Raw genomic sequence first — 10,395 nt, forward strand, 5'->3', positions numbered from 1 at the left:
TTATAACCTTTCTTGTACTCTCCTATGAAGGAATAAAAGCATATATATATATATATATATATATATATATATATATATATATATATATATATATATATATATATATATACGGGAAGGGAGATGCGGGTTAGTACATGTCCTGTAACAAGGGAGGTTACTGTTTTCGCTTCCATCTGATTGGCTGTTTCTGAAATGCTGCCATTACTTTCCTCATTCATTGTGAAGGTCATTCATTTTATTTCAACGAACAAACCACACATAGACACAGACACAGACACAGACACAGACACACACTGACACACGCACGCACACACACAACGGGTCCAATTAGGATAATCTTCTACACTTGCTGCCACACAAAAAACATATAAATTGATAGGGTTTCTTAAAACATTACACTTGGAACGTAAACAAACAGGGCGACAATCTCCGATAACATTGAATGATCTATATAGCTTATCAAGATTGATGGAAATGTAGTTGCAAGTATTTTACACATTATACAACCAAGACAAGCTAAACAAGCAAACAGCTCTGTAGAAGTCAACAACAGTGACATTAACAAATTATTAGAGGACAAGGAAAATACGATCTGTCTTTGTTGATTGTATTAATCTTTCGACGACAAATTCAGATGAGCTACAGTGCACGAGTGAAAGATATTTCTTGACACTACTCTTTTCCACCGGCCATCGAGTGTCAACAAGGAAAGTGCTACATCGCACCGGACATCAAAGATGCAGACACCGTATTGGCTATATTTGTATTACCAAATGGTTCGGTCGAATTTGTGGTCGCATGTGGTCCTGTTAACAGAGCATCGGTCACAAATCAGGTGAAGTCAAGCAACTTTGGTCGCGGAGAGTCGTTGGTTGGGTGATCTTTTTCGGCAGCTTGATACCTGGGAATTTCTATACCGTCGGCCCTGTCCCACACTGAATCACATACAACATGCACACTGCTTGGTGTATCCGGCCGATTGATAGAACTTGGCCCATTCTACCCCTCGTCTTAGCAAAGCTAGAGAGGAGTGTTGGACTGACGAACACTATTGTCGGTCCTAGTGCCCTTTACCACTAGACTCCATTTTTATCTGCCAACACAGGGACACAACCGGGTTGCCCTGTTTACTTGCCTCTGACAGTGGGAAGATGGACACACATTTTACCCCGGATCCCCACAGGGTCGAACTTGGTTGAAACCATTATCAAACCACAGTTTATGAATGAGCGTTAGCAAGAGTACATGGCTGGCTGTATCTCCAATGGACCGCCTCCGTGGTTTAGTGGTAGAGCGTCCGCCCGGAGAGCGGAAGGCCCGGGTTCAATCCCCGGCAGCGTCATACCAAAAGACGTTTAAAGATTGAGACGTAATTGTTGTTACCCTGCCTCGGAGTCAGGATGCAGTGTCTGAGTGGGGTACCATGTTAAACTGCGGCATGGTATCTCAGTGATCTAGCACTATACAAACTAGTACAAGCAGCCACACACACACACGTGCATGCACGTCGCTACATAAGTGCAATAATCTTAAACGCGACGAACAATATAATTTGGGTCATCTGAAAGTACCCGTGTAGGTCCGGAAATTGGTGGATTGTGAGTGCGGTTACTAGATGTAAGAATTCTTCGAAAATGATCACTTCCATATCAGTGGTGTGGAATGTTAAAGGTGAGGTAAATTGGGTTAAACGTCGCGTACAAGATTACTGCACTTATATAGCGACGTGCATCCACGTGTGTGTGTGTGTGTGTGTGTGTGTGGCTGCTTGTACTAGTCCAGACTGATGCCGATTTATAGTGCTAGCCAACTGAGATACCATGCCGCAGTTTAACATGAATACCCCACTCAGACACAGTATACTGACTCCGAGCCGTCCAGTCCTTGTTTTAGCCCCTTAATGCCGAGCGCCAGGCAGGGTAACAACAAGTACCATCTTTGAACGTCTTTTGGTATGACGCGGCCGGGGATCGAGCCCCAGACCTTCCTGCTCTCCGGGCGGACACTCTACCACTAGACCACGGAGGCGGTCGTGAAATGTTAAAAATGAAATACAATGAATTGAACGGATTCCTCGGAAAGTGCATAAAATAAGTGTTTTTTTCATCACATAATATACATGTAAATATCATATCATGATGAAATTGGCATTTCCACACAGAGAGTTACATCAATTTAGATCACTGGGAGATTTATGTTAATGCAACTCGTTATCTCACAACACGACATGCTTGTGAATGGCAGCCTGATCAGTCTATGGTGCATGTGTTAACTAATGCCGTGCATGTGATTCAGGGTGACGCTGTACTATGCAGTGATCCATGTGTTCTAGCTGGTACAGATCAGACGATTTAGGGGGCCCTCAGCATGTTCTCCCCTTAGCAATGCCGTATTGAAAGTTTATATCGGATTGGTTCATAATTGGGAAAAAACAAGAGGCTGTGATTTCACACAAAAATAGAGTTGGAACGTTACATCTTGCGTCATGCATTGAACCTGATGTGTGAGACAACCTCCCACATCATTACTCTGTCATCACCAATTCTTTCGTCAGCAGGCAAAACGTTCATGGGGACGTCACACCCTGGCTTCATACAGCATGGATTTTGACTCATCACTCGATCAACGTCGCTGTTGATGGTGTTGTTGCCTGAAAATAACAACTCTGACCAACCAAATACCGTATTCGACGAAATAAGCGCCCCGCTCTAATAAGCGCCCACGGCGACATTTTCTGAGATTTTGGCTAGTGAACAATCCCAGTTAGCGCCCCATCCGATTGATCAATGTACACAAGACTAATTTATTCGCGTATAATACGCAATCGTGTGTTACATGCACCCTTAAATATGTGCATTTAATTTGGAAAAATATATCTGTCGTACATAAACATTTCAGGTTGTCAGCATAAACCACGAATTTTATATTTCAACTCTGTTTTTTCACCAAAACATTTTTCAAATAAGAGCCCCCTATTTCTAATTTTGAGAGCGCCCTTGGCGCTTATTACGTCGAATACGGTAGTTTGCTCTGAAATCTGCCTCTAGAGGGGATCCCGCAAGTCAGATGTCCTGTGCAGTCCTTGTATTGTTGACGTTGACAAGGATGCGGTTTTGCTGCAAATGCCGTACCTGTGTGAAGTGGCATAGCACAGCCAAGATAACACACTAGAAGCTTGGTCGGTCATATGAACCAAGATGTTGTTAGTACCAATACCTATATCACAAAATGGTTTCTCTGTGTTACACAAAACCTGGCAACACCCAACATATATATTCATGCTTCCAATAGTCTGACGGAAACGAATCCCTTGCTTCATGATATATCTGGAATAATGCGTCGTAATACCATACGCACTTACTCACTTTAAAGATTTTGAAATGGACAGTTTGAAGTTAGCTTAAGAGCAACAGGGCAGCGGTGATAACACCCAAATAGAAGAGTCTGACTCAGCTTAATAACCTTGAGAGCAAAGTAAAAGGTGAACTGAAAATTAACTGTACACTGACATTTATATAAGACAGTTTTATAGTAAATTAAAGCGTTGGCCCGTCACGCTGAAGACCCGGGTTCGATTCCGCACATGGATACAATGCGTGAAGCCCAGTTTCCGGTATCCCCCGCCAAATTCACTCACTCACTCCCTCAAAAGATTTGGTCTCTGCAAAGTGTTTCAAAAGACCTGCACATTTACTCCCAAAACGAAAACTGTTGCGTTTTTCAAACACACAAGGTAGAACAATGTCTTTTCCGTTTGCTGACTTGGAAGTCCTTTTGATGGAGAGGTGAAAAACATATTTTTCTTAAATATTAAGCGTTTTAGTGCATGATGGCTCGTTGGAAAGCTCTTCAAATTCTGAGACGTTTGATACCAAATCCGACACTCCTATAAGTGGTCGTTAGGGAAATACAACCGTTTGAAGGTGTCCAAATTGCCGTCCCTCGCCATGATATTGCTGGAATATTGCTAAAAGCGGCGTGAAACCATACCCACTCACCCACTACAGTATATTATATATGTTTTACAGACAACTGCAGTGTACAAGGCGCATATTATATACAAGTCGTTTGATAAATTTGTTCCCTACATAACCACTTGATATCTGACAATAAATTCGTGTATGGTTTTAATAAGCGACCCTTCAGTCAATGTTCTAAACGTCCAGGGTGTTTATACGGCGAATACAGTACCTAACTAAAACAGTTTAGACATAAAGGAAGCCTTTCAGACATTAAATGTTCATGTCTTTAAATACAGCGGAAGTGCTGTCTTAACATTAGTCTAACACTATACCAGCCACTACTGACTGTAGACTATACCAGCCACTACTGACTGCACACTATACCAGCCACTACTGACTGCACGCTATACCAGCCACTACTGACTGCACGCTATACCAGCCACTACTGACTGCACACTATACCAGCCACTACAGACTGCACGCTATACCAGCCACTACTGACTGCACACTATACCAGCCACTACTGACTGCACACTATACCAGCCACTACTGACTGCACGCTATACCAGCCACTACAGAGTGCACGCTATACCAGCCACTACTGACTGCACGCTATACCAGCCACTACTGACTGCACACTATACCAGCCACTACTGACGGCACACTATACCAGCCACTACTGACGGCACACTATACCAGCCACTACTGACGGCACACTATACCAGCCACTACTGACTGCACACTATACCAGCCACTACTGACTGCACACTATACCAGCCACTACTGACTGCACGCTATACCAGCCACTACTGACTGCACGCTATACCAGCCACTACTGACTGCACACTATACCAGCCACTACTGACTGCACGCTCTACCGGCCACTACTGACTGCACACTATACCGGCCACTACTGACTGCACGCTATACCAGCCACTACTGACTGCACATTATACCAGCCACTACTGACTGCACGCTATACCAGCCACTACTGACTGCACCCTATACCAGCCACTACTGACTGCACGCTATACCAGCCACTACTGACTGCACGCTATACCAGCCACTACTGACTGCACACTATGCCAGCCACTACTGACTGCACACTATACCAGCCACTACTGACTGCACACTATACCAGCCACTACTGACTGCACGCTATACCAGCCACTACTGACTGCACGCTATACCAGCCACTACTGACTGCACACTATACCAGCCACTACTGACTGCACACTATACCAGCCACTACTGACTGCACACTATACCAGCCACTACTGACTGCACACTATACCAGCCACTACTGACTGCACACTATACCAGCCACTACTGACTGCACACTATACCAGCCACTACTGACTGCACACTATACCAGCCACTACTGACTGCACACTATACCTGCCACTACTGACTGCACATTATACCAGCCACTACTGACTGCACACTATACCAGCCACTACTGACTGCACACTATACCAGCCACTACTGACTGCACACTATACCAGCCACTACTGACGGCACACTATACCGGCCACTACTGACTGCACACTATACCAGCCACTACTGACTGCACGCTATACCAGCCACTACTGACTGCACGCTATACCAGCCACTACTGACTGCACGCTATACCGGCCACTACTGACTGCACACTATACCAGCCACTACTGACTGCACGCTATACCGGCCACTACTGACTGCACACTATACCAGCCACTACTGACTGCACGCTCTACCGGCCACTACTGACTGCACACTATACCGGCCACTACTGACTGCACGCTATACCAGCCACTACTGACGGCACGCTATACCGGCCACTACTGACTGCACACTATACCAGCCACTACTGACGGCACACTATACCAGCCACTACTGACTGCACGCTATACCAGCCACTACTGACTGCACACTTTACCGGCCACTACTGACTGCACACTATACCAGCCACTACTGACTGCACACTATACCAGCCACTACTGACTGCACACTATACCAGCCACTACTGACTGCACAAACCGCAGGAGACTGCTATACTCGGGAGGCGTGCGTATAATATCAGCTTCGTAGGTGATCTGTCATGATCACTGAGCGCTTTCGGCCTGATTAACCATGTCATAAAATATATTTACATATGTGAGTGAGTGAGTTCGGTTTAAGGCCGTTTTTAACAGTATTACAGTTATATCGCGGCTTGTCAGCTTAATGTGGGAGGAAAGCCCGAAGTGATGCAGGTCCCAGACGTTTACCACTTCGGTGAAATCCACGAGCACGGGTATGGTGCTGACAAACCTAGAAACATAATCGGGGCGAACCGGGATTCGAACCCACAATCATAGGTTTCTGGCATGTCTTCTTGTCTACGTACACGACTAATGCCACGGAATATGTTGTATCTTATTTACCGTAATAGTAGTATTGCATGACCACGCCACAGTTGACGCTTCCCAGTGTATTCCTAACCCATGTCAATTTACCAAGATACATATTATTTTAGGATGAGTGATTACAGCCCTAATACGTCATACTATTTTAAATATTTCCACTCAAGATAATAACCATAAGATTTTAACATTCTTGAAATGTTGTTATTTGACGATATATGCAGTTGCTTGAAAGTAGCTTCCTGTTTCCATTTTCAGTATCGCTGACGTCGCTGTTGACGGTGTTGTTGCGTCTCAATAACACCTCTGACCAAACAAATACCGTATTCGACGAAATAAGCGCCCCTCTCTAATAAGTGCCCACGGCGATATTTTCTGAGATATTGGCTAGTGAACAATCCCAATTAGCACCCCTTCCGATTGATCACTGTACACACGACTTATTTATTCGCGTATAATACGCAATCGTGTGTTATATGCACCCTTAAATATGGGCATTTAATTCTGGAAAAATATATCTGTCGTACATAAACATTTCAGGCTGTCAGCATAAACCGTGAAATTTATCTTTCAACTCTGTTTTTTTCACCAAAATATTTTTCAAATAAGAGCCCCCTATTTCTAATTTTGAGAGCTCCCTCGGCGCTTATTACGTCGAATACGGTAGTTGGCTCTGAAATCTGCCTCTAGAGGGGATCCCGCACTGTTAAGTCAGATGTCCTGTGTCGTCCTTGTGTTGTTGACGTTGACAAGGATGTATGACTTTTTTATCAATTGGTTCTTGCCTTGAATATCTGTCAAGTTATTGATGTGCGAAAAGCATTATTAATTTATTAATTTATTCACGCCAATGTTGATGCAGGCGAACACTTTACTTGCCTTTGCATGTGTTTGTAACAGGTGCTACGTACCGGTTGCCAGGATATGTTACTTTTTTCACGTTCTGGTTTGTGTTTATTAATCTCTATCACTTAGTGGTGATACGAGGGGCGTTCAATAAGTTTTGCAACTTCAATATAAGACCAAGTCGCAGAATATCGTTTGCACTTTTATATATATACATATATAATATATACAATATAATCTCTATTCAACTCAATACACTTATTCCATTTGTCCTTCAAGCTTTTAATACCACTTTTATAGAAATCCGCAGATTGGCCCTCTGACCACGCCACTGTGGCAGCCTTTATGTCCTCGTCATCCTGGAAGCGTCTTCCACGTAGGGCAGATTTCATTTGCCGAAACAGGAAATAGTCACTGGGGGCTAGGTCTGGGCTGTACAGTTAAAGCCCCGCCCTGACTATAAATAGCCCGCAAGGTGGCGGTGTTTCAGTTTCGAACAATGACAATAACACGTCCCATTTTAATTCTGGAAACCCAAAAGTCCAGAAACTCTACGCTCTTTGCCCAGTCTCGGTTAAAGGTATTTACAAAATTAAACATGCCGTTTTCATGGGAACATACCCAGGAAGAAAAAATGAAAAAAAAATTGTTTAAAAACTCAATATTTAGACTATGTGGCCCATGGGCCTGCCCATGGGCGAAGTCTGGCCCATGGGTAGGCCCATGGGCAGGCCCATGGGCGAGAATATGTTCCTTTACTTAAAACTCATGATTTTGTTTCGCAAATACATTAAATGTATTTATTTAAGTATCATGACACAAAATTTAACTCATTTTAACTTAATTCAACGATTTTATAGCGATATTGAAATATTTCGCCCATGGGCGAGAAAAAGGTTTGGCCCATGGGCGAGAATGTGTTCCTTTACTTAAAACTCATGATTTTGTTTCGCAAATACATTAAATGTATTCATTGAAGTATCATGACACAAAATTTAACTCATTTTAACTTAATTCAACTATTTTATAGCGATATTGAAATATTTCGCCCATGGGCGAGAAAAAGGTTTGGCCCATGGGCGAGAATATGTTCCTTTACTTAAAACTCATGATTTTGTTTCGCAAATACATTAAATGTATTTATTGAAGTATCATGACACAAAATTTAACTCATTTTAACTTAATTCAACTGTTTTATAGCGATATTGAAATATTTCGCCCATGGGCGAGAAAAAGGTTTGGCCCATGGGTAGGCCCATGGGCAGGCCCATGGGCGAGAATATGTTCCTTTACTTAAAACTCATGTTTTTGTTTCGCAAATACATTTAATGTATTCATTCAAGTATCATGACACAAAATTAAACTCATTTTAACTTAATTCAAGGATTTTACGGCGTTATTAAAATATTTCGCCCATGTTTTCGTCAGTCCCTTTCAAGCATCAACTAACTGTTTGCAAAGTATATTGTATCGTGTGAAATATACTTTATATTATATCATTACATTACTATTTAAAAAGGGCATTTGGTTGGATGTTTCCTCTAGTTCTATAAATTTCACCTGTTTTACATATTGTGGCGATCTTTAATGAACCCGGCCTTACCTCTCAAAACGTTTTGACAGTTTATCATACGAATTCATGTGCGTGTACTCCAATTCATTGGAGTTATTTTCCACAACATTAAATTTTAGTTAGTTTCTATTTCATTTCCCATTTTATGTCCCGTTGATACATCACACTGGGCAATTACGTGACACTAGGTATGCAATATACAGGTACGCGTGCGCGTATTTTAATGAAAAAAACTATTCGTCTTTTATTGCATAACGTTTGGCTTACATTCTAACGAAATCTCGAAATAATTATTTAATTACATGCGGTTTCGAACTGACCAGTAGGAATTATGTTTCAATGCGATTGAGGAAAACGTGAGTGAATATTGTGACACTAAAGCAACTTTTAACTGCATTGTCACTTTTGGTATGAAAATGGTAACAGTTCAGAAAAAACAACAGCCTTCTTATGATAATTCTCATTAGTACGTTGTATCTAATTACAGTGTCGGCCTTATTTACAGGTGATTCTACAATACCTGCTCTCGGTCAATTACAATCTACCACACCACGCGTGAATAAACAGTTATGCAGGTGTTGCTGTGGGCAAATACCTAGCCTGAAAATGTTTTTGTTTTTTTGGATACATGTTTTACAAATGTTCGTTGATATGTGGATATATTAAGCACAAAGACAAAAAAAATGTTTATTAAAGATGAATTAGTGCCTTGATATATTCATCGAGATGTGTATCATCGTTTAATGGAGTCATTCAATAAACGAATGTTTGGAGGAGATATCAAAGGAGCCGCCCAATATACACAGTGTCGTCCGGTGAACTACCACCCCACCCTGTCCATTAGAGTTATGTAATCGGTACACAAATATATTTGATGCGGTGTCAGTGCGGAAGGAGTTTGAATTACGTCCGCCACAGAAATCCTCAAAGTATAGAAACAATAAACAAGGTCAATCCGTACTAATTACCTAGTGACGCACGTAACAACGACTGTCAATAGGGAAAATGGTGAAAACAAATTGAAATAGATTTTAATAAAACATTATAGTACTAAATAACTCGCAAAAGCGGTGCCTAAAATTGTTTGACCGTGTTATGTGTGTTGTAAACTGACGAATAGCAAGTAATTGTCATGCTGTACGCATGGTTCCATATACAAATTCAGTTATACAACCGGTATGAAACTGAGAACTGAGATACCAAGTACAACCTGCATTCACACACGGAAGCAATATACTTGTGTGTATGCCCTCTCCTCTAAAAAATGTATCACTAAAGTATTTGCATTGTAATAAATATAGTAATGATAAAACTTGGTAATTTGGTAGGTCTCCGACAGATATGATTTTCAGTTTTTTTACACCTTTGATTGATACGGATTACGTACCTGTAGTCTAGTCACTGTATCTAATGTATCTGCTTGTTAGAAATTTCAAATGTCTTGTTATAGCACCGTTCCTAAAATACGGCAGTTTCTTTTATTGGGTATAAATAGTTGATTCGTCTTGTCACGCAGTCATTTTTACTTGATCGAATGATTTCCACAAAAAATTACGGCAGAGAGTTTTGTATTTTATTATATTTTTAGAAGATTTTAGAAGATGCTTACATCACTGTATCTCAGAACGTA

General features: G+C 41.7%; 1 non-coding gene across 1 annotated transcript; it reads left to right on the plus strand.

The window, feature by feature from the left end:
- The first annotated feature begins 1,267 nt into the window (after nucleotides 1–1,267).
- Nucleotides 1,268–1,342, plus strand: Trnas-gga (transfer RNA serine (anticodon GGA)). The gene has a single exon. It is a non-coding gene; the product is annotated as a tRNA-Ser (tRNA).
- Nucleotides 1,343–10,395: the final 9,053 nt, after the last annotated feature.

This window comes from Haliotis cracherodii, unplaced genomic scaffold (genome assembly GCF_022045235.1).
Source record: "Haliotis cracherodii isolate W230 unplaced genomic scaffold, xgHalCrac1.p SCAF_12, whole genome shotgun sequence".
NCBI classification, from domain to species: domain Eukaryota; kingdom Metazoa; phylum Mollusca; class Gastropoda; order Lepetellida; family Haliotidae; genus Haliotis; species Haliotis cracherodii.